Source organism: Dicentrarchus labrax, unplaced genomic scaffold (genome assembly GCF_905237075.1).
Source record: "Dicentrarchus labrax unplaced genomic scaffold, dlabrax2021, whole genome shotgun sequence".
NCBI lineage: Eukaryota > Metazoa > Chordata > Actinopteri > Moronidae > Dicentrarchus > Dicentrarchus labrax.
In genome coordinates this window covers 8,023,805-8,048,456 of record NW_026136715.1, presented here as the reverse complement: position 1 = coordinate 8,048,456, position 24,652 = coordinate 8,023,805, and the positions used below count along the sequence as shown (strand labels likewise).

Genomic DNA, 24,652 nt, shown 5'->3' with positions numbered 1-24,652 from the left:
ACTGATAGAACTCTGAGTGAGACAAATAAATAAGAAGATGATGAATCCCCCTTATCCACATCATAAGCAAAGATAATTAACAAGGCAGTGCAAAATGCATGCCCTCCACCTGAAACCCAGCGCTGCCATGCTGAGAAGTCATGTATTTGTTTACTGTATTTTCAATTTTTCATAATTTCTCAGTGCAGTCCTTCATCTTTATTTTTTTCTGTTTGCTAGAGGGTGGTACTTGGGAGAGTTATGGAGACAGGTCAACCAAGATTTAAAGTAGTCCTGCGCCTGACCCAAAGGAAAGCACTGCTGGAAACATTAACATGATAGCGATATGATTATGTCGGAATGGACATGAAGGGTTTCAATTATTTACAGGTGATGTGCCCGTTGAATTGGCAATGAAGTGGCTCGTAAATTACCCCCTCTGTCTAATCAAGCCTCCAGTGGAAATAATGGAGCAAGTACTGCCAAGGAGGAAGCTCTCTCTCTCTCTATCTGTCTTTCTTTCTCTGTTCAGTATTTTGGGTGGGGAATGGGGGTTGGCTACGTTCACAGTGGGATGATGACACTCTCCAAATGACATTGGTTGAAAGGCAAGAAATGTGCCAGTGAGCGCAGGTTTAAAACCTCTCCACTTCATCACTGCTCAGTGCTTTACTGCGCTTTATGTCACCAGACAATGATACAGTGACAGCCAAGCATCAAAATGTGCAGCACCAGCACCTAATGTGTGCCTTGGTTTTGTGCCTGAAAGAGAGAGCGTATGAGACAGACATATAGACACATTGAGTGAGAGAGAAAGAGAGAGAGAGAGACAGACAGACAGAAAACCAGACAGGAAAATAGAGGGCTGCTGTAAAGGTTGGCATGGCTCAGCTCCAATGCAGCCTTCCCAACAGTAGCAACACTGTTCAGACAAAACATGGCCAGCCACCAGTCGCTGGCTCCTTTCTAGCATCTTCTTCTGAGGCTTGTGGTGTGTGGGATTCTGCTCAGTTGAATGATGGCCTCTTTGATTAAAAGAAATCAAATGCCAAAGAGTTTAATAGCCTTCTTTAATGTGTCTTAAGCAAGTGTGTGTGTGATTTCTTGCATATCCTGCTGATATGCAGATCTGGCACAATTGATGCAACCTACCAGCTCTAACCACCAAGCAGTTGACCACCAATATGTACCAAGCAACCTACCTGCTTTCTCTGTCTTAAATGGAGATCACCATATTTACCTCAGTACTGTCTGAAGTCTTTTGTAATCCAACCCATTGTAACGATCAAACACAGAGGTTCTCAACTGTGTTGGGTAATAGTGTATTAAACCTATTTTAAGGAAACAAAGACAGGGATTCGCCTTCCCCACCCACCACCATCACAATCCATAATCACCTTAGGCGGTTTACAGTAGAAAGAGGAGAGGAAGAGAAAAGAGAGCTAGAAATGACAGGAAGATGGAGAGGCAAAGGGGAAGTGAGATACAAGTGAAATGTAATGGAGAGAGAGTACCACCTACCGTTCTGGTGTCTTCTGGCAGAGAGAATCATTTTTAGGAGAAGACAGGGTGGTCTCTCTTCTCAGCCAGAACCTTAGCTCTTTTTCTCTTGGTCTCTCTCTCTTTCTCTACCCGAAGAAGTGAATCTGGGGTGACTGCACCCACAATTAGGGCATGAGAGGATTAGTGGCGAGTGGGAAGGTGGTTGGGGGCTGTTTTTTGTTTGTGTGCTTACTATTCCCTGCAATGCATTGTGGCAGTGGATCTGTGATTTTTTTTTTTTTTTCAATCCCCATGTTTTCAAAAATAGAAACATCACAAACAACATAACAAGCTAATGTGCAAGAGGAGAAGAGGGCAAAATAAAGATCCCAGTGTGTTCTGTGTTCCTATGTGTGTTTGCTGTTCAGTGCATTGCCACTCTCTAACTTTTCCTGTCACCGCATAACATGTCCTGGGAGCCTGTTTACTCTCTGTTCCTTTCCTAATGCCTTTACAGACGCCAAATCCCCAGCAACCACCAACATGTCTGAACACCCCCCATCTTTACATCTATTTCAATTGAATTTCATTTTCTTACAGACAAACACGGAGATCACAGGGGGAGACTAAGCATTAGGGTTATTATGAGTTTAAAGCACTTAAAAGCTTTTGGCCGTCCTGACACCAGGAGAAGCAAGGGTCCAGAGGAGCAGGGAGGCATCACGCTCTAGTTTTTAGAGAGAAGCAAGTCCCAGATGTATGTGCTGGAGTGTTTGTAAGTGTGTACGTGTAGATTTGTTTTCTGTAAGCACATATATGCAAGCATTGCCTTCTCTCCAGGAGCCTTGTGTCATGCCTGTAGCACTCCTCAGTATGGTTTGTGGCAGACAGTATTAGCTCACTGCTCCGCAACAGTCAAATTCTGTATCATGGCATCTTAGGCTGACTCTTTAGAGCTCTCTCCCTTAGGTCACACATGGAGTTTAAGAGCTTTTCTGAGGCAAAGAGGTGTGACTCGCCTTGAGACTCTTCTCTCGCTCTTTCTCTGCATCTGTGTCTCTCTTCTCTCTCTCTCTCTCTCTCTCTCTCTCTCTTACTTATTTCTCCTCACTTTATCTCCCCCTGCTTTGCTGCTCCACTCAAGAGTCATGGGGCGCACACTCAGCGGTAAACCAATTTCATTTAGTATGTTTTCATATTTTCATCCAATCATGGCATGCTCAGAGGTTTCAAAAGCCACATGACACTTTTATTGGGGCCTAATTAAGGATCTCTGATTTAATCCATGTAATTTAATAGAGATCAGTCATGGATGTGAGGCTCTTGCTTTGTGCATAGGGAAGTGACGTTGATGCATTGCAACCCCTGCCTTCCACTGCAGCAGGTCAGAGTATCAGTAAAGGGATTTTTTTAGGGCTAGTATCAATGTATGGTGTCTACACTCCACCTGTTGGGCAACAAGGGTACAGAGGCTGAATGAAGGGTTTCAGGGAATTTAAAGTTACACCCTGGGGCTTCTCTCACATGCAAGTGTTTTAAACTGACAGCCTGAGCTTCAGAACACAGGCAGTCAGGTGGTTTCCCTGCCACCAGCAGATCAGTCTGTACCCGAAGCCATTCGCTCTGTAATTGCCTTCTTGGCTTGCTCATTGTTCTCATTAATTTGCCTCTCCGCATACAAAAAGTGGCTGAAGTACTTTCAATTGTTATTTTTGTTTTTCAGAGGTGTGTCTACATCATTGAATGATTGGTGCAGGCTGCCTCATTACAATTGTTCACACTTACAGTGAACTCTTGAGACTGTCTGATAACTTTTAGCTAATCTTGGATTGTGATAATTTCAGTTGCTCTCGCAGGAGGATTGAAATGCAATGCTGAGTAGAATTTTACAAATCTTGCAGTGAATGACTTGAATGAGAGTGAGAGAGAGAACTGCCTAGCATTGTACTGTTCTTTTCAGTAGCGCTTCAGAGCCCTCCAGCCAGCCAGTGTTGTGACGCAGTATTGAGCAGAGAGAAAGCAGAAGTGCTGAGAATCGCCCGGGTTGGCTGGGGTGAGGGATTGCGTGCTGGGAGGTGTCTAGACGGTCAGGGATAACATACCAGACAGAAAGGGAAGGAGACTGGCAGAAGACTCTGGGCCAGAGGGAGGCTATGTCGAGGGCATGGCTGGATGGGCACCTTATCTAAAATCTCGTCTAGTCACTGTAGACTTCAGCTTCTGGACGCGAACGGCATTGACAGTTGACAGGGAGAGAGCGGCCACTTCCTGGCCCAACACACCATCACTCACTCCTGCCTCACTCAGTGACATCCCTCTCTGCTTCTACCCTGAGTGTCTACCACTTGACTCCATGTTGTGACGCATGTTCAATGTAGCCAAACCACTAAACCAGTAAACCAGCAAATTTTAATTGTTCCATGTATCTGCAAGAACTCACATTGTTTCATAAAAACCTATGTCTGGCAGTTGGCCTATATATGCACTCTCTGAGAGACTTCCTGTCTGGCTCTGCCATGCTAAACTACATGGCTTTTATCTGTAAAGTCATAAATTCATGGGATCTCCTGACTCTTATACAGGGTAAGAGGTTTTTTCTTTTTTCTTGCTGATATGTGGCAGATGAGGAAAAATGTGATGACTAATGTCTCCTATGTGTAGGACTTGGGCTCATCTCTCCACCGCTCATTATGCCTGAGCCCTACGACAGTTTGGAGGGCGTCGGAGGCATTGCCACGTTGGCCATATGCTTTCTGCGGCTCCTATCTGTCAGAATGTCAGGACGTGGCGGGGGTGCGCTTTTCTGCACCAACAGAGGAGTGGAGCGCAGCACTACAGGAGGGCCTCATTACCTACACACCCTGCAAGAGAGACTCGGGGACGGGCGAGCAGGCATACTGAGCGTTGTGTTTAGAACCAGAGGGTGAGCCATTTAAAAGGCACTCAACCCATCCAACTGCCCCTCCCTCCCTGTAGTTCCATTATCACAGCAGAAAATGTGACAGAGGATTTTTCTAAGTAAATGCTTTAACAAATTAACAAAGTAATTAAGGCAAACAAATTGATTCCCTCAGCATTTTTAATTGAACTTTTGCCTTTGTGTCTCCATCTGGACGAGCCCCTCTCACACACAACCCCACACTTCACCTCTTTATCTGGATTGCCATTAGGGAACTTGTGCTGTGGCCCACATTCTCCTATGGAGCATCTAAACAAATTTATTCTTCTCCTGGTATTTGAAGATAGGTCACAGTGTTTGCTTTTTGGGTAACAAGTGACTACATCTGAGTGTTACGAAGCAGTGTTTGCGCTAGTCTAAACACCTGACACATTTTCTTTTTAGGCTGTGTGTTGATCATCTGGCTTTTAGTAAGGCTCCACAGAGCACAGTGATCCCAGTTGTTCATGGTAATTCACAATAGAAAGTGGTGAGGTCCCTCACAGTTCTCAGCTCTCCATCACCATTGATCCATTACATTTATATTGGGAGCCTGCCTTCAGATGGTCAAGGAAAAAATCTAACTTTTGCCCTTGACAATCAGTAATCTATACTGTCTGAATTAGGATGCATTAGTGATATAGTTGCTTCTCACTCAGGTGGTTGAAATGCTCAGTGGAGGGAGGATGCATTAGACATCAGGGGAAACTTTAAAAGAGATTTTCTTTATGACTTTTCAAGGGAGACATTATTGTTCAAAAAGTTATCTCATCTTGGGGAAAGTCACTTCTCAGTCGACTAATGACTATCAAAGCAGCTCATCTAAATCTCTACTTTATTTTCAAGCTATTTTGCTATGCTTTTCTGTGAAATTGCTCTAGCCTTTGAATGGGTTTATTTTCAATACGTATTCATGTAGAAAATGTCTATTTAAGATGGATGAAATGCTGTAATCCTCATAGACAAGATAGTTGGATTGTGACAAATACCTCAATATTAATATATTTTTGCATCCAGTTGCAATATTCAGTTATAATAACAATGTCTTTATGGGCCATATCTATATATCTAAAATATTCATGATGTTTAACATTGTCATCATCATCATCATGGAGGGTAAAATGGTATAAATCTTAATATTTTGTATCATTTAGAAATATAAATTGGAAGGCTGATATAAACCAGCCACTCATCTGTATAATCACATCCTTGCAAGAACTTTGTGCCACAATGGTGTGACTTTCTTACAGTGTTTAATGATACATTTGTTACAAACTTTTCAACTATTGTCAGAGTGCATACTGTAATTCAGTATGCACTCTACACTTCCAGAGATGACCACAGGTTTCGGGGGGATCAGGCTAAGATCGAGAGGGTGGGGCTCATTGCAGTATCACACAATGCGATCCCATGTCCCCTAATTAAATCGCCCAGTCCCATGTAGCGTGGAAGCTAGCGGCTCGGCAGATGTAGCGCCATGTTAAACTTTATGTTGCTTGAAAATGGCTTCCGCTCCAAGTGCATTTGAGACAGAGATGGTTTGACTGTAAAATGATGTGTTTTATGGCACCGTTATCGGAGCGATATTCCTTAAAGATGCAGCGCTGCACACTGTGGCATTCTCCGTCTGCAGGAGGGAGCAAATTGATATGAACAGATCAACAGAGCTATGCCCTTCTGGATGTCCTTGGCACCATACTTGGCCCTGAAATTGATTTCTCTCCATATCTCCTATGCCAAAAAACTCTCATTCAGAGATTTTATACTCCCACTGCTGACACATTTTGTTCAGGTTTGGAGAGGATGTACTGTTGGAATGTCATTCATTTCCTCCCACATTTCTTTCCACACTTTTAAAGTAACCTAATAGTAATGCAGTCTATTGGATAGTGGTATTTGTCAGGTTTGTGTATGTGTATGTACAGCTACATGCATGTATGAGAGCACTCTGACTATGAATTGCCAGGAGCAGAGAGATTGCTTTTGATTTAATAGCTATTGTGCTTGACTTTGTGTGTGTTGCACTGTAGTGTTGTGTCCTTCCCTTGCATCTGCTGTAGCGGTAAACTCTCTCAGTCCAACATTATTTCACACATACACGCACTTACACACACAAACACACATATCGTGCCTTGGCTATGCTCCATTAGGTGGGCTGTGTCTTAAACAGGAGGCTGACGTCACCGCTTGGCTAGGGAATATAGGACGAGTTTTGTGTGTGTGTTTCTCTGTTTGTGTTTCTGTGTTTTATTCTCAATGTCCTTATTGTCTCTCCCATGGGACCCCCCCCCCTTCCACACACCCTCTTCTCTGTATTTGTGGCCTGCTGGATTCTATTGATCAGCCTGTGAAAGCTTGAATGTCTGAGAGGAGGACACAGAGAGAGAGAGAGTATGAGAAAGGGAGGGGGGAGTGAGGCATTTGTGTGCCAATTGTGTTTTTCAATTTATGCATGTGTATGTTTGTGGGTGTGACTGGTAATCAAATAAAAATAGAAATAGGTATCCACATCCCTTTGAGGTACGAACTTTGGATCTTGCATTTATTAGTCTCATTGGTGACTTGCTAATATTGTTGCTATGGATACTTAAGCGTGTGTGCCTCTATGTGTTGCTCTTTTTACAGAAGCCATGAATGAAGATTTACAGCAAGGCCATGTCGTGTTAAGACCTATTTCATAAACTTTCCAGTCAACTATCAGGTTGTAAAAAAAGGCATACAGTGCACGAGCACAAGAAACTGCAGGTGAAACTGCAGGCAAAAGGTCACCTACATCATTGTTGTTACAGATGGCAAACTACAGTTGAATTTTATAATATGCACAATTTTTCTGTGTGTGGCTTTTAAAGATTGAAAAACTGGTAGAAGTGTAAATTTGAGCAGTTGGCATGTCCGTGCAAAGGGACGTGTGAATGGAGGTTGCCTCCCACAGAGACAGACTGCTACTGTTCAGACCCTCCCTCAGGGCCGCACCACCGTCAACTAAGCTTCTAGTAACACAACACAATACAATGTTGGTACTATCAACATGGTTGGATCGGTTGTTGTTGCCGTGGGAGGTTGGAATTCCTCCCATAGATCCAATGGTCTTTTTGCTGAAATCTGGCTTAACTCCTAAACCTTTAGGATATTGTTTCTTTTACATAAAAAGTAAAAAAAAAATAATAAATTAAAAAAAAGATACAGAAACACCAGCATGAAGAACCTGGAAATTATGTTGTCTGGGTGTGTTGTGATGGTTAAGTAATACATAATTTATTTTTGTTTAAACTCCACTGACTTCAAAGGCAAATTTATATGGAGAATGCAGTTTTGCCAGTATTTAAATACACATTTTATTCAATTCTAATCTATTTACTGGCTACATACTGGCTCTGTAGACATGGGGTACAGGCTTTTTCTGGCATTGTGTCAGACCACTCACCTCATAGAGGGCAAGGTCAACGCTAATCACTGCTTACATAATGAATTTGCATGATCATATGGGTCTTCCATCCTAATGACAGCAGTGGAAAATGCCATCTCATACTTTGCTTCAGAATATCCCATCAACGTACAAATGGCATCCTCGGTAGTGATTAAGAAAGCCTTGACACATGGCTAATGTTTTTATCACGCTGTTCAAACCACTAGGTGACCATATGTGTCTTGTTGATAGGGACGTTGACATCCTGGAAGGCATTGGTCCCATCAACAAAGAGATGCATTAGGAGATAAAGGCAATTACTGAAAATGAATATCATCAGCATAGAGTTTACCTGGATGATGAAGGCATGCTGGAACCTAAATGAAAACAGAAAGTTGACTTCAAGTCAGCACAATGTCGGCTTCTCTGCTTTTGATGTTGATGTTTTGATCATGCCCAGTGACTACTGTCATGCAGGCAATGACAGTAGTCTTCTGACTTGGTCGTCATGTTTGTATGTGTAACACAGAAACGTCCTCTCAAGCTTTTTTATGGGCACACATTCTTCTCTGTCTCCTTTTTACTTTAAGCTCCAACAAATGGTGAATGAGGCACAAAACAAAGAGTTCTTTGAAGAACAAAGTGAACCTGCCACATACAACGACTGGCTGGAGACGAATCCCATCACAAAGATTGCATGCTTTCAAGACAGGGGAGGGAAAAGCATCCCTAACAACAAAATGATATAAATTACCACTGTTATGGTCTATACGGTTCAATTTAATGTGCTTGTAATGATAAATTATTTTGGTTATGAATCTAAAGTGGACCTGAGTGCAGTCGGAGCAGCAGGACTGTTAGAACAATTGCAGCTGTCTCCCAGGGCTGTGGCCATTAGTCAATAAATTAGAAAGTAATTAGTTTCTGCTTCTGTGGCTCTATTTGAAGCGCTTCACACAGGTGTAATGAAAATTTATTGGAGCTGTTGATCCGGAGGAGAAAAGAAAAGTAGAGGATTTGTAGCGTGTGATTGTAATGCAGGATTTCCATCTTCCTCCTTTCTTTTTTGCTTGCAGCGACAAGTAAAGTTACCCATGATGACCAGTATTGTAAGATTTGGCTTCAATGTTCTGAGCTACGTCAACAGGCCAATTAGCTAGCAGCTATACATATTTCATGTGTGGATACGTAATGTGAAGACTTCCTTTTTAGAATATTTTAAATTCATGACTTCAGATGATTTAACTTTAACACAAATGACTTTTGATGAGAAGAACTAAATTAACATGGCCAAAATAAACCCCCAGACATTCATGCACAAAAATATGTGCCCTCTGCTTTTTCATTTACAGTCATAAATCCTGTGGTTCTACTAAAGAGCAAACACATGAAATAAACTTACAGCATCTGTAAAAATACCACACATAAAATTTCAGAGAAGTCATGTTTTCTTTTCTGTAATTTAACAATGTCTACTGTGCTCACACACAAGCCTATGAGGAAGACAGCTAGCTCCCTGGACTGTCTGTTTCATTCTGATTCTGTGTGCTTTTTGGCCAGCGGGCATCTTATCACCCTTTGTTCTTCATATAGCACACTCATTTTTTTCAGTGTCATTTGACGCACAGTCTGTGTCTTCTCACTCCTACATGAAAAGAAGGAGAACGGCAGACTTCAGCCATCAGGTTTACCTAATTGAACAGCTTCACATTTCTCTTTCATGCCATTGTGCGCGGATCAAGGCAGTCACACAAAGCTTTTTGTTGCCAGACAACATCAAGGCTATTTGTTTTGTCTGTTGGAATGTAAGGTCAACAGGAGAGGAAGAACAGAAATTGGAAGGTGCTCGCACAACTGTGATGTCAGTGAACGCCATGAACGACAGACAAAGGGAGGGAGCCGCAATGGCAGCATATGGGTAAAAAGAAGAATTAGAGGTGAAAGAGAGATGAGGCGGGGAGAGGAGTCAGTGAGGAGATGAAGAAACAAGCACAGGCGTGAAGTTGTGAAGGCAGCGAGCGAGAGGGAGAGAGACAGAGGAGGAACAGAAAGGACGGAGAGTGGAACAGAGGCAGGATGGACGGATGGATGAGGACAATGAGGCAGATCGGTCCCAGACCGGGCTATGGCCAATTAGAATAAAATTAGCTGGACCTTGGCAAAGGCTAGGGCGCACAGTAGGGCATGAAGAGAGGGGAGGAGAGGTGGGGGAGGGGCAAAGGGGGAGAATATCCCGGTGATTAAAACCAAATGATTAGTGGTGTGCAAGGCAGAGGGCTAGAGAGTTGGGGTCACCTGAGCCTGCAGGGAGAGAGAAGGTCTAATAGTAATGAGACCAACCTTCCCACTCCTCCTCGTCACCCTCCTCCTTTCACCATCTCACCACCTCTTACCTTCCTTTTCTCTTTTTCAGACTTTTCTCTCCCCTTACCATTTTTCTCCATCTCCCACTGCTCTTTATTTACACATTCTCCCTTTTCTGTCTATCACTGTGCTTTTCCCTGTCTGCGCCCCCTGCTTTCCTGCAGTAAACCCTATTACTATCTATTACTGTCTCTTGCCTTTGGCCAAAGCGCACACTAATGCAATTGTTGTTGGAGACAGTTTAGCTTTTTGTGATAAGCAAAGATTTATGAGTAGTTTGTTTATCTTTTTTAATCATGGGTGTAGATCTACAGATGTATGGTAATAGATGGATTGAGCTGCAAGAAAAACTCAACACAATACTGGCATCTGTTGCAGATTCCCAGTGTGCTGCTGCTTCAGTTTTCCTAATGGAGCTAGAATTTGGTTAGAGTGCTCATTCTTGTCTAAAGCAACAATCATTTGTGATATGTGATTTGTGACATGTGATATAAAGGATTATTTTGTATGTAATGACAGCTAGGATGACAAAGACTATGCCATTTTCCCTACTGGTGTCTCACAGAGTAGAGGAGGCTGGATAACAATGGTAGTCATAGGAATTGCCAGAAATGTGTTTTGGTCTAATTGGTGTGGGTTTTGAGTTGCCTCACATGAGTAAGGTTACAGTAACACACAGTAGGCCTCTTGTAGGCCCCCTTTGTACTATGTGCATATGTAATTTTTTTTGTGTGTATGCAAGTACATGCCTGTGTATGTGTGAGAATGTAAATGTGTGTATCTATCAATAATGAGGTCTGCTTTTGGCATGTTTAATGGCCAGAAGCATGCTAATGGCCACAAGCCATTGATGCATTAACTCTTACGGCATCAAAGCACTGCCTAGAGCAGTGGTTGGTCTCTATTTTTTTCTGCTTTCTGCTATTTCTTACACCCTCTCAAACACCTTGTTCACTACTACAACTCCGGCACCTCGCCTAATTGCCAGCTCCCTAGATCCAATGATAGGCCACATGTTGGAATGCACCCAACAACATTTTATAACCCAACTTAATTTATTTGACCAATTGTGACTTTTTGTTTTACTTAAATAAAACAAAAAGTACAAGCAGCCCTCTTTTCACTTATGTTGCATCTTACCTCACTTTGGCCTCTGTTTTTTTAACCATAAATTTGTTCTTGTTTTCCAATTAGTTGATGCCCTCTTTCCAATGTCTTACCACCACCTGTTGGCTCATCTTAGCATCTTGGCTATATCTTGGGAGGCCCTCTCATGTTTTTCTCAACTTTTTACAGCTGAAAAAAGCTTTGCGAGAAACGACCCCCACCCACCTAGAGGAGCAGCAGAGCAGTTATTCAGATTCTCCTTGTGATGTCTGCCATGAATAGGTAGAGATATCATTGTGTCTTTTTCCAGGGAGGGAGCCAGGGTAACACCAATATGCTGTGAATCAACAGGCAATCATGCAGAACATGCACAGAGCTCTGATAGCCTGAGAGGAGAGAAATCCAGCTCCTAGATGCTACTCCAAGCCCCAACTTGCCTTAATTACAAACCTTTGCATTCTTCCCGAAATTAGATTTGCCTTACTGTGGGCACACTATTTTCTGGCAAGTCAGTATTTTTCTTGCAAAGCACTTTCTGCAAAGGAAAATACCTAATGTTTCTGTTTATCTTAAGCGTCCTCTGTGTCTCTGCTGCTTCTTTTCCTTCTACCTCTAAAATTCCCTTATTTCTGTCCATCTCTCCATACCTTCAATCTCAATCTCTTTATTTTGCCACTCTTCTGTAGCAGAGCAAAATTTCCTCTGCAGAGAGGTAGAGTACAGCCGGCCTGTCAGCCCTGGAGGATTGTTGGAGATGAGACGACATGTCAGAAGTCTGGTGGGTCTTTTCCACACAGACCCCACTCAGTTGAAACCCATAGAGAAAGAGAAAACAAAGCTCTAGGTCCAGGCCACAGGTCTACAGCCATTGGAGACAGGGATGGGCTTGACTGTAGTCAGACAGACAACCCTGAATAAAGATATCTATCCACAGGGTGGATTGGTTGGTGAGAGAATGTAATTCTGTGTGTGTTCCATTCTACAATAGCAAGAAACACAGGCAGCCACATGCACAGAGGGAGAAAGAGAGAGAGAGAGAAAGAGAGAAGGAGAAGTGACAAATAGACAGTGCACTATATGTGACCATTGTTTGAGTTGCCAAATTGCTTTGTTGTTGGCCAGCGATTATCTGTGCTACAGAACACCATGATGAGTTTTCAGTTTGGAGAACATCGGAGAGGAGGAAAAAGGGAGCAAATAAAGGGTCTTCCCTGTTGGCTACCTGTGATGACTTAGCCAAGCCAGGAGACTTATAGCACAGTCTGACACATAAGGCCTGGGGGCCTGTATCACTTTAAAACAAGAAAAGGAGAAACAGAGTAAAACTGCCAACGTCTGCAGAGCCCCCAATGTATTGTACTGTATTACAGTGCCCCAGAATGGCCTCTGGTCGGAGGTGAGCAGTGGCAGTTTTAGCTGGCCGTAGGGACAGTGGACAGGAGGTCTGGTCAACCGGACGACAGCGAGGGTCACAGGGTCCCCTGGGGAGGAGATATCCCAAAGGGGGTGGGCAGATGGGGTCTGGAATGAGAGTGTTCTCAGACAGGTGGATGGCTGTCACCCTCATTTCGCCACCGCCAGCAAGCAGGTGGCCTCTCCCTCCTCCTCTTCCCCTCAAGGGTCACCTTCACATGGCACTGCTTCCCCCTGGGTCCCATCCCTTCATATATACACTGTATGCACACACTTGTGCTCACACAGAGACACACGCACACCAGTGGTTCTCATACTGTGCGACTCTCAGTCAACCCCAGCACCTGGGGACTGGGCGCGTAAACAGTCGCTCTCAAGGTTGAACCCAGGTGTTTCATTTCCATTAAGGCCCTCATCACATTCACAACCTCCTCCCTCTGACTTTGGTCATAACACAGACGGAATAGTCATTAAATTTCAGATTACCTTCTCTTTGCCTTTGTAGATGTAGAGATGCACAGGGTCTATTTTAGATGTCTGTCTATGAAATAATTATCTCCCAACTCTCTGCCCCCGACATCTTCAAAAGAGGATGTTCCATTGATGATTTTTGCCCTACATCATAGCTTTGCTCTTGCTTCGACTCTAAAACCCAATATAGCGTAATTAAACTAACAAAGTGACATCAATAAAGACAGAAGTGCTCTGTAATTACAGTCTGTGCTAGGACATCATAAGCAGGCAGTGTCATCACCCTAACGAAGGAAATAAATCGATGGCAGACAGACAAAGCCCCGCTTTACGATCCCCTTCTCCTCTGACACACAAAGCCAACCATAAACACGAGTAAGGCGAGAGTTTAATGGCAATCTTAAAGTTGCAGAGGCCACTAGCTTGTCTTTACTGCTCCTGCCCAGCCATACAATGGGCGCCTTGACACTTTCACCACTCCCTTCCTCTCCTTCATTAGTTGTGCTTCTCTCTGTTTCTCTCCTCAGTCTGCCTTTTCCCTTCTCCTTCCCTCCTATATGGTGTCTGGTCTCCTCACCCTCTGGAGACACATGAGTGGCAGGCCTCCCCCCTTAATAACTGTGTATTCCAATTCTGACACGGTTGCACAAAAACAGACACACATAGATAGACACACACACAAATACACACAAAAAATAATATGTTGCAGGATTCAAGATTGGCATTCCCACGTTGCCTTTTCCTGCAGAGCGCCATGTGGACAGCAAGGCTAAATGTCAGGGAAAGATATTTAATTCCACGTGTACACACACATGCATAGAGGCACACTCAAAAACCAACACAGACAAGACACCCCACACTGATAGTGTGTGGAGTGTGAGGCTAAATGTCAAGGGATGATGTAAATTCGCATGATTGCTTCCAGAAGTAGTTCATCACAATGCCAACGCTGGCCAGAGCAGTGTCTCATTGCCCTCCAAGAATTTTGCCAAGCAGGACAGTGGGGCTCCAGCCGGAGAAGCAGATCATGTTTGTGCTTATGTGTGTGTGTGTGTGTGTGTGTGTGTGTGTGTGTGTGTGTGGTGGGCGGAGATATGGGGGGGGGTCCTCTAAATATATAAATTCCACTGTCTCTTTCAACCCTGTGTTTTATCAGGGCTGACCCAGTTTCCTGACAAATACATAGTAAATTCACTGAGGACAAACATTCAGTACTGTCCATAGATACACTGTCCTGTCCTGTAGCTATATCACGGCCTGTCACATGCTAACACAAAGCAGTACAGACTCAGACTTGGATCAGAAATACAGATACAGTATGTGCCATGTTTTATTTTTGTAGAAAATTCTTTACCCTTTCCCTACTCATCATTTGATCAAAGAAAACCCTGCAGAATATGATATTTGAAAGAAATATGAGCAATTGATCAGTTGAAAAGTTGTGTATACTACTAACTGTACGTACCACATTGATCACATTGATGAATGAAGCATAGATTTCCGTCTCCCTTTGCCAGACACTATATGCGGCACAGAGCCAGAAGCAAGCTCTTTGCCATGCTGTGGCTGTTGCCTTGACTCCCCCCAACCCCACCTCCCCAGTTCTCAGAGCCTACTTGCTGAGGTGACTGATGAGCAGACTCACTGGTGTGTCAAATATGGGGGAAATAGTCAATCAGCTAGGCCGGTGTGGCAGGCCTGCGTGCTGCTTTAGTTTGGAAATGCTGCTGCAGGAAGTGTGTAAAAGTCATGCTCTGTGCCAGACTGAGGATAAACATTTTATGGATTTGGAATAGGAGTGTTACACCTCTTCCGTCTCTGGAAGGCATAGCTAGATGCTCATTGCATCTGTGTTTAGTCCACCCCAAGCTGTGTGGGATTTATTACACTATACCTACTATCATACCAGCCATGCTTGAGGAGTGTGTCTCTGTCTGTATATTGTGTGTGTGTGTGTGTGTGTGTGTGTGTGTGTGTGTGTGTGTGTGTGTGTGTGTGTGTGTGTGTGTGTGTGTCTGAATATGTTTTCAAGAAACAAAAGGCGGAAAGGAAGAAAGGAAAGAGAGAATGTTTGTGTGTGGATCATTTATGGAGGAGAGAGCGTTGATGTGATTTAGTGTGTGGGAGCTCAATGGGCCACTGAACTTGGAAAATGAAAAGGCAGAGCTGGCCATGATTAGAGGTGTGCCTTGCTGACTACTTTATGAGTGTATTCAAATGTGTGTGTACATGCACATGTAGATGGCTGCGGGAGTCTGTAGCTGGACGGTGGTAGATAAACATAGCGGGGCACACACAGTCTATCATCTTCATTGTCTGGGTAAAGCCTATCAGTGTTGGTGTGTATAACCAGGAGAAACAGGGTTGACTTATCCTATGCTCCACTCAGTCACACTGAGTGTGCTTGTGTGTGTGTGTGAGGTCCTGGCCCCAGCTGATGCATCAGAGATGGAGCGGAGTGATCTCAGACATGTGCCAGGGGCCAAGGTCAAGGGTCATCATATACAAACATACCCAGAGAAATTGAGTGTGAGAGAGCGTCAGGGCCTGTGGGACCACTTGACTAACACTCTCACCCATTATATCATATACTACCCATACCCTCTCAGTCTCATTGCACCCTTCAGTCAATCTCTTTATACATTTGTTTATTTTCTCCTATTTGCCTCCATTGTGCTATTGGACAGATTATTCAAACTCAGAATAAGAGCAACAAAACATGTCAGAAATAATAAGATTTTAGAATGTAGCTGGTGGAATAGTATGTGTGATGAGCCTATAAAATGTACTCTTTTAAAAAGAATTGCAAACAGTCAAAAAAAAAAAAAATGTCATGGTTCATAACGGGAAGAAAAACTGCTCAGATTGATACTTCTTAAACCTTTAAGTTTTCATATTTATATTATTTTTGTTTTGACTTAAAGACATGATAAAACTATTTAAGCCAAGCCCTCTGGTTGCATATCTGTACTGTCTGTGACAAATAATGTCACATTCGGAAATCCAGCGTCTGTGCTTCATTTTTAGCAGTGTTCAGGGGCATTCACCATACTCGTGCAGTTCCATGAGGATTGTCTGTGTATTAGGCCATGCCTGGATGGGCATCCCTCCATCCATCACTAAAGTATGTGCAACAGATCTGCTTACAGAACTGTTTTATGGTCAGTGGTTAGCATATAACTGTCTCCAGAGCGTCTACAGAAACAGCATGGTCTACTTTTAATTGTCAACAAGCAAACAGGGCTAGCCATCATGGTCTTCTTTTGTTTATTTATTTTTTCCTTTTCTTTGTTTAACCAGGGAAACGTAGATTCACTGAGCCTGAAGTCTCTTTTATATGAATGCCCTGCTCCACACTGACACAGTTGCACACATTCACAGCTGAAAGCTTCCCAATACAACCACAATCTGATCTTTTGGCTAGCTGAGCAGCTTTAATCTGTTTTGTCGAAAGCTGGATCATACTGATTGTCCCACACACTGCTCTGTTGCAGCAGTGCAAAGGCTAGTCAAAGCTCATTTTGATGGTCAATAAATTAACTGATCGCAGACAATCCACTGCATTTATGAAAATATTACCAGTGAGCATTACTTTTAATTCCCAACAACTAAACAGGAGTAACCAGCATGTGTTATCATTTGATTAAGGTGTTGTGGAAAAGAAATGCTATCAAACTGGCATAACATTCTCATTCCAGCCTTTTAAAAATTACTTTTTTCAAGCAAATAGATTATCTTTATGTTGTTCCTTTTTTGATGACAACGGTCATTAATCAACAATAGTCCCTGGCAATGTTAAAAGGGCACCTAAAAATAGAAATCAAACTTTTCAGTTGGAAATTTACTTGACTTTTTTGTTTGACCATTGAATTTGATAGGAAACACGACTTTGTATTTGCTCATCTACAGCTGTCATTTTCCTTTTTATCTCATATCAAGACCATACACGACACAGTAGGCTCCCCTCTGTTGAAGCTCTGTATACTCAACATTCTGGCACAGGTTGTGTTTACGGAGGCGAATCACAGTGTGTCACTGTTTGTGTAAAATCCCCACACCACACACAGGGATCAGAGAAGAAAACGAACGCTATACCATGAACTTCATCCTGGAATCCAATTCGAGCATTACTGCGGAGGTGGCTTTGACTCCAATATGTTTAGTGCTACCGCGAGACCATATCAGCTGCGCAATGCCTAAAACTCGATTTGATCTGCATGGCCACCATCACTTGACCATGGCTGATGTCCGTCCTTCTCCCCTCACTCTCTATCTGTGCATTAGCTGCTGCTGAGCCCTGGGCTCCAATTAATCCCATGATGCCTGGCTGTGGTTGGTATGGTGACCAGACAGGGCACAGAGAGAGCTGTGATTCCCAGGTGAAAGGTGGGATAGACTTTCTGATTCGCTCCAGCACACAGATAGAGTTACAGCTCAATTTCAAACTCTCACCCCCACTGGTCTATCCTCATGACTAAAATAGGACCAAGGAATAGGAGAAGGCAGAGGAAGAATAGCTTATTTTCTTTCTTTCTGTTTTCCTGTCTGTCTCTCTCCCTTTTCCTACTCCTTTTTTTCTCACTCCCTCTTTTCAACCTGACCCCGCTCCTCTCCATCACTGTGCTGATGGTTTTTGTGACAGAAGGGACTCTGAGATGTGCTTTATAGCTTGGTCAGCTTGTAAAGCAGCACTGCGAACTCTGTAGTTCTGTCTCACTTTAAAAAAGTGGAGTTTTTTGACCTCACTGGCTCTTTATCTGTCTCTCTTTTCACTTGTTCCTACTGCTTGTGCTTTGTTCTTTCACCTTTTTTGTGGACAAGGCAGGATTTGTGAATTAATCATAAGTGGTTCAATAGCTGGCCTTAGCTGTGCTCCGTCACTGGGGGATCAATAGGGGAAGGTCAGTGACACTGTGGTGGCACAATGCTGCTCTGAAGGAGAGACTGAAGGAGGGCCATGTCCAGGTGATCCATAAGCTTGGTCCGGCGTGAGGCATGATGGGGAGGACAGCCTGTCCTTGCCTCATCCTGTCTCTATTCTGGTCTCTGGAGAGACAGACAACTACCCTCACCTCAGGTGGACTTCAAGGTCCTCCTACCCATATACCCATATCATCTAGGATTGTACCCCATTTTTAAAGAATTTTAGTGCATTATCTTTACATTATAATACGTGTAGTGGGTGTTCCATACTGAATGCATATAAACCTTTTAGAGTTTGTGCTCCAGCTTTATATATTTTGATCAACTGTTTTATTCTTCTGACCTGACTTTGCTTTTTATTTTCATACTGGCTTTTGACCAATCACTTAGTCAGTAACTTAATTTACACTTTTATCTTAAATACTGTCAATGAAACAAGTTTAGGGTACTTGTTGAATTAAAGAGAAATACAAATATTTGATCCTCCACTGAATTAGGCTCTTGAAAGTACATGACCACATCGTTAACTTGGTGGCTGAATTCTCCTACTTCTCGTTTTAATAGAAAACAATGTTGTTGTTACTAATAATGAAAACCTGACCTTTTCTTGCTGCAGTCTGGTTCGACTTAGATTCAATTGCATTAGTATTTTCTTACCATGGCAGAACGTAAGCTGCTAAAAGCAACACTACCCCATGACATAAAATAAGGCTTGTGCAATTCCCTGCTGCCCATTATTGAAAGTACAAAACCATCCTCTTTACAAATTGTCATAATAAGGCAGTGCTACAGGACTTAAGTCTAAACATGCACGATGTGCACAGCATGTAGTTGTCAGCAGGAGCCAGGCTATAGAGAAGCTTCATTCTGATGGCACATTTATTTACAATGTACTGAGACACACCACGGATGATTTGTGAAGATTAGCGGAGAGGATGCAAGGTATGAATCATCGTCTCTGTAGTCGCTATTTCCAAGTAAGCATATGCATACTGACTAAAGGCTGAAAATAGCATTCACCACAAATATGATGTGGATGGCTTTTGAGCAAACAGTTGAAAGTCATCAACATTTCTACCCAGTTAAACTTATTATATACGCTCTCACACACACACACACACACACACACACACGCACGCATACGCGACAGTATGCATTTCAAGTGAATAAGAAATGTCTTCACAGCCAAAACCTTACAAGCGCTGAAATTCAAATTCCGTGTCACCTAAGCTGTACATCAAAGCTGCACATTAGCCCTCACTGCTATGTTTGTATGAGTTAACACAGAGAATGGACCGGTGTAACCAGTGTATAACATGGCTATTTGTAAATAACGTCCCGACCTCATCCAGTGGCAGGAGCTGAGGGCTTTAAGTCTGAGAAGTGATGGCAGCCTCCCTGAAATGTGCATGAAACCGGCTTAGCACTATCAGCGCAGCATCACCGCCAGTCACCAGCCTCTCTCTCATTCTGCCGGGCTGCTGTGGACCAGATAAGAGCAACACCACCCTCCTCCCCTACTGCTTCCATCCGCCTTATGTTGTCTCCCAACAATCCACCCTCCCACACCAATTCACCCTTATCCTCTTTACAAGGTCTTATAGGGACAGAGACATTGATGTGTAGCTACAACCGTAATTTATATTCTTTGTAAATTGTCTGTGATTTTTTCATTGAGATAAGTGCGGGGGGAACATCTGTTTTGTGCTGGAGGGCAGTGGGCCGGGGCCTGAGTTCTGTGGCAGTCACCGGCAGTATAGATAGAGAGAAAGAGGGGAGGCACACGATCTGTCTCCCTATCCTGAATTACAACTCCAGGGGCCCAGCTACCCTCTCATCATTACTGTTGTATTTAGATGAACACATTGGGTAAACAAACGTTGTGCTCCATCTGTACAGCCTTGGAGATACGTGATGTCATATTTGGGAAACTTAACTTTATAATTCAGTTGCTGTGACCACTTTCTCTTTAATACTTTTACAAGATGACCGTGACCATATACCAGACAGTCCAGAGTAGAGAGTAAAAAGATGAACATGTTACGGAGAGAAAGGCATGATGTGATGATTTAAAAGATGTTGCGTAACTTGTTCCAGCTGACTGACCCACGATAATGCCCCTTACTCCCTTAATTACCATATATAATTATGCATTCATGGTTGAGGGCTGAGGCCACTCAGGACTAGAGTAGTAAGAACTGTGGGTATGACAGTGACCAGGCGCTGAGGCCTCATTGGCAGTCAGAGAGATACGCGACCTGCGGCGTCTCGACATACGAACACTAGCGGGGGAGTTGGAGGGGTTCAGAGTAGCGCAGACAATGAATCTCAATCCTGAGGCCGTGGCAGATTTACATTTAAAGTAGTTTTAGCGAACGCCCCACTTCCTGATGCATTCTTTGGCAGGGCTGAAGGGAGCGGCTTATCTGCGAGTCATCAATCGCACGTGATGCGTCCAGATAGGCGCTCCCAACACAGTACCAGCACCTTTCCGCTCACACCAGCTCAGAGATGATGTGCCATCTAATAGAGTGCCGTTGCTTGAAGTATAATTACATTATACGTGGAAATGCCGCTGCTCAGTGTCGACAGCTCCAGATGTGTGTGTTCACACACACCCATGTGTTTCAACACATGTGACCTATGTTTTACCTATGATTGACAGAACCAGTAATGACCAGCATCAGTGTTTTATTGACGTTCTGTCAGTCTTCTTGCTATTAATGTTATCCCTAGATGGTGCAACAAGGTTACCAGAAACTTGGTGTGTATGTGTACGTGTGTGTTGCATGTGTGTGAGTGCTCAGGGGCATATGTGTGCCTCATATTTATACTTAATAGGGTTGGTGTGTGACACCAAATGTAGGTGTGTGTTTGTGTGTGTGTAGATGTGTTTGGATGAGTAGTAGGTGTGAGTGTCGTTGTTGACACAGTGGGGTAAAGGCTGTGATGGCTGAAGGCTCTGATGGGTAATTGAGAACAGCAGGTGTCGCCTCCCTCCTGAGCTACTTCAGGCCCCTACCAGCTCACCCTCCGATCTTCAAAGCCTCTCTGACCCAGCTCTCCTCTCCTCTCCTCTCCTCTCCACTTCTCCTCTCCTCTTCTCTCCTTACCTCTCCTTTTTTCTCATCTCCTCTTCTCGCCTCTTCTTTACTCTACTATACTATACTATACTATACTATACTATACTCTACTCTACTCTCCTCCTGGCTGCACTGCCAGTTGAGCTTGCTGGGGAGAAAAACAGCATGTATGGTATTAATCAAACCCAGGGCATCATGGGGAATAGGGTAGAGTGAGGAGGGGGTGGGAGGCTAGAGCTCAGCTACTGCTACTCCGGTTCACCAAGAAAAATAAATATTCAATTCTGTCTAACCCTTATGACAAGTATACATCCAGATGCACATAATTCTTACTATTATAAGCTGGGATACCAATAATTAAAATTCAGTATGCTTGTCTTACACTTGAGTACACTTGATACAGTTGAGTGGTTTTGAGCCTGGTAATACAGTAATAGCTTATTTCATGTATTATAAGTAATATTTTTTTTTGTTTAGTTTTGGTATTCTATGAACAGATAATAGTTGCCAAAAATGTGTATGTACTTACACAATAAGCTTGTTTGTGTTCTGCATAAATATAATGTTTATTCAAGTCAGAACATTTCATAGTTTCATCACTGTGTTTTCACATTTGGGGTTTTTGGATGATTCACCAGAGCTGTGGATTCTCCACTGATCCCTGTTGGAACAGGAGAATCTCTCTCACTCGGGCAGATTTGTCTCTCTCTGTCTGTCTGTTTTAGCTTATTCCTCCTTTCTCTGTTAGTGCCTATAGGCCTTTAGACAGTGAAACTGAGCCTGAGAGGGTGTTTTGCCTGTCTACAGGCCAGGGCTGCCCTGCTTTGCCTTTGTTACCCATGCTGAACACGTCACCAACCTCATAAACCCCCACCCTCCCCCGACTTTTTCAAATGAACAAATCTGATTGAGTGAATGCCATTACCTGGGTAAATGAATGATTCCTAAAGGACTGGACAAGGCCTAACACCACCCTGAGGGTAAAGCTTATTATCGCTGCAAACTCCAAAGAGGAGAGAGGCGGCTGTGGAGCTTGTGTGCACTTTGTCAGAGGCCTGTATTTCCATATTAATCTGCCACATTTAGGCATCTGAGACAGAGGGCCTCCTGTCATGCGTCTTTGATAACAGAGCAGTTAGCTTTTTCCCCTCATGTATAAATATGTATAATTCTGATAAGATTAATTGAAGCGCCTAAGTATACAGTGGTAGGAGATGAGTGGGTGGGAGAGAGGGAGACAGCAGGAGGGAGAGGAGACACATTAGGTTGCCAAAGCATGCATTTTAGACTGGCCTCTGCCTCAGACCTACTCCAGTGTGGGTGCCTAGGCTTTCTCCTCTGGGTCCAAAGTGCCTTGAATTGAAAATAGCATCTACCTAACAGTCCCTCAAAAATAGCTGAGCGAATAAGTTTTTGCGCAGAGCCGATAAATACGGCGTGGAGCCTCTGACACCAAAGCCTCACCCCAATTTCCAGTGCTCTGGAGGAGATCAGATAGCCCTGTGTCATTTGATTTTCTGCCTTATCTCATCTGCACCCATCTTTTTGTCTCAAGCAGAGCTACATTTTAAGAAGCACACACTCCTTGTATCTTTTGAAGGACAAAACTCAGAATGATATTGAAACAAATAATAGGATCACACTGTTAGAGAGGGCCATTCTGGTGTTTGATACCAAGTGCTGATGTAGGCATGTCAAATGAGTGTCCTTCAAATGACATTTGGGATGCAAATCCGTGGAAGTACATGTTGAAATTGCAGCAATCTGCAAAGTTCTTAGTTCATGAGTGCCATTTATGATCACGCCTCCACGATGGGTGACATTACGGATGCTGTAAACTAGAACACAATTTATACTTCTTGTATCCCGCACAGCCATTGAGCAGTTCCACTTTTCAAACTGACCAATAAAAATGTCTGTTTAATAGTTGTTTTCTGCAAAGTATGCTGAGTACTAAACAAGAGAGGGTAGTGAGCGAGGAGAAGACAGCAGGCGAGAGGGAGGTGTGGGAGAGTGGAGGTGAGGGATTCTGAGACAGATGAAACAAGAGGGAGAGAGAAAGCAGGAGAGGAGTTGGAGCAAGGGAGGAGACAAAGACATTCCCTAGTGCACAGCTTGAGTTGACTGACGGAAAGAAGAGAGTGCTGTAGAGAGAGGAAGGGAGGAGGAAAGGAGTGAACACGTCAGTGTGTGAGTGGCGTCTCTCATTAGAAGGTGCTGTCAGGGGCCTGCAGGGACCCCACCTTCCCCTTTCTCCTCCCTCTCCACTGGCCCCTGAGATCCGGCCGGGAAAATGATTGATGAGTGATACCAAGATAAACACGCGCCCTGGCCCCCAAAGGCAGCCCTGCAAAATGATGCATGCACCATTATAAATAAACCTTGAGAAAATATTTTTTACAATTAACAACAAAACAACGCAAAACAACTGTTGGGTGTTCTTATTTTGAATACTGTTACAGACGACACAAATAAACCCAGCTTTTTTTCATTTCTTTGATGAGAGTTTTTCTAGTTTTATGTTTGTGTCTGGTGTGTGTTGTGTCTATGCAAGTGAGCAGGGAGCACTAGACTAACAAGGCTCACCAGCTGACTGGATGGTTAAGCCCCCCTCAACAGTTACGCTGCCTCCTCAGCAGCTTGGGCAGGCGGCTTTCCCACTCATTCACTGTGAGGCACCAAACACTGAGGCAAACCTTTTCTCATTTGGGAGAGCTCCAAATCATACCAGCTGTGTGTCGTGTGTGTGTGTGTGTGTGAGTGTGTGTGTGTGAGGAATGCAAAAGTGTGTGAGAAACTGATGCGCAGTGTGGCATATGTATGGATTCTAACTGACGATACATAGCCTCCACACTCCACAATACACACAAATACACACACAAAGCTATGTTGAACTGCTCACTAATTGTTGAGTAAGTCATAAATGTTTTATGCTACACTTTCTGTTAATGTTTAACACTGAGCGCCAAATGCCTCTATTACAAATCGAAGTGGAAAGGCAGATTATCATCAAATAGTTACATTATATCATTATGAGCCTACAGGCTGTGGTCTGGTGGAGGGAGAATGAATTATGAATGGAGTGTGAGGGAGGATCTTTTTCTTACCCCTAGGGACTTCCAACACCACAACTCATTTAAGTTGGATGAATGAGAGATAAGGAAGGAATCCACCCCCCACACCCTACCACCATGCTGCTTGCCTTACACACTGGCCTTCATGTAATTTACTCTGTGCGCCGTGTCACTTCAGCTGCACAGAGCACACACACTTCTTATTGGGAGAAATGTATGCTGAAGGGTGCTTTGTTCATTGTCAAACTGTGCATACCAATGCTGAAAAACACCATAAAGAAATCTTGTCATCTAAGTCACTGGTGCATTTTCTGCCTGGCGCAGACTCGTGTCGGGCCTCTTTGTACATCTCTAAAATGAGTCCCCGAGCTGTGCTGTAGCTTTGCCTAAAAATTCTTCTCATCTCATTTCA

The 24,652-nt window shown here is 43.5% G+C and overlaps 1 protein-coding gene across 1 annotated transcript in view; it reads left to right on the top strand.

Annotated features, from left to right (window-relative positions):
• Nucleotides 1-24,652, top strand: part of camta1a (calmodulin binding transcription activator 1a) — a 274,592-nt gene that overhangs the window by 129,878 nt on the left and 120,062 nt on the right. The gene's annotated exons all lie outside the window — the stretch shown is intronic.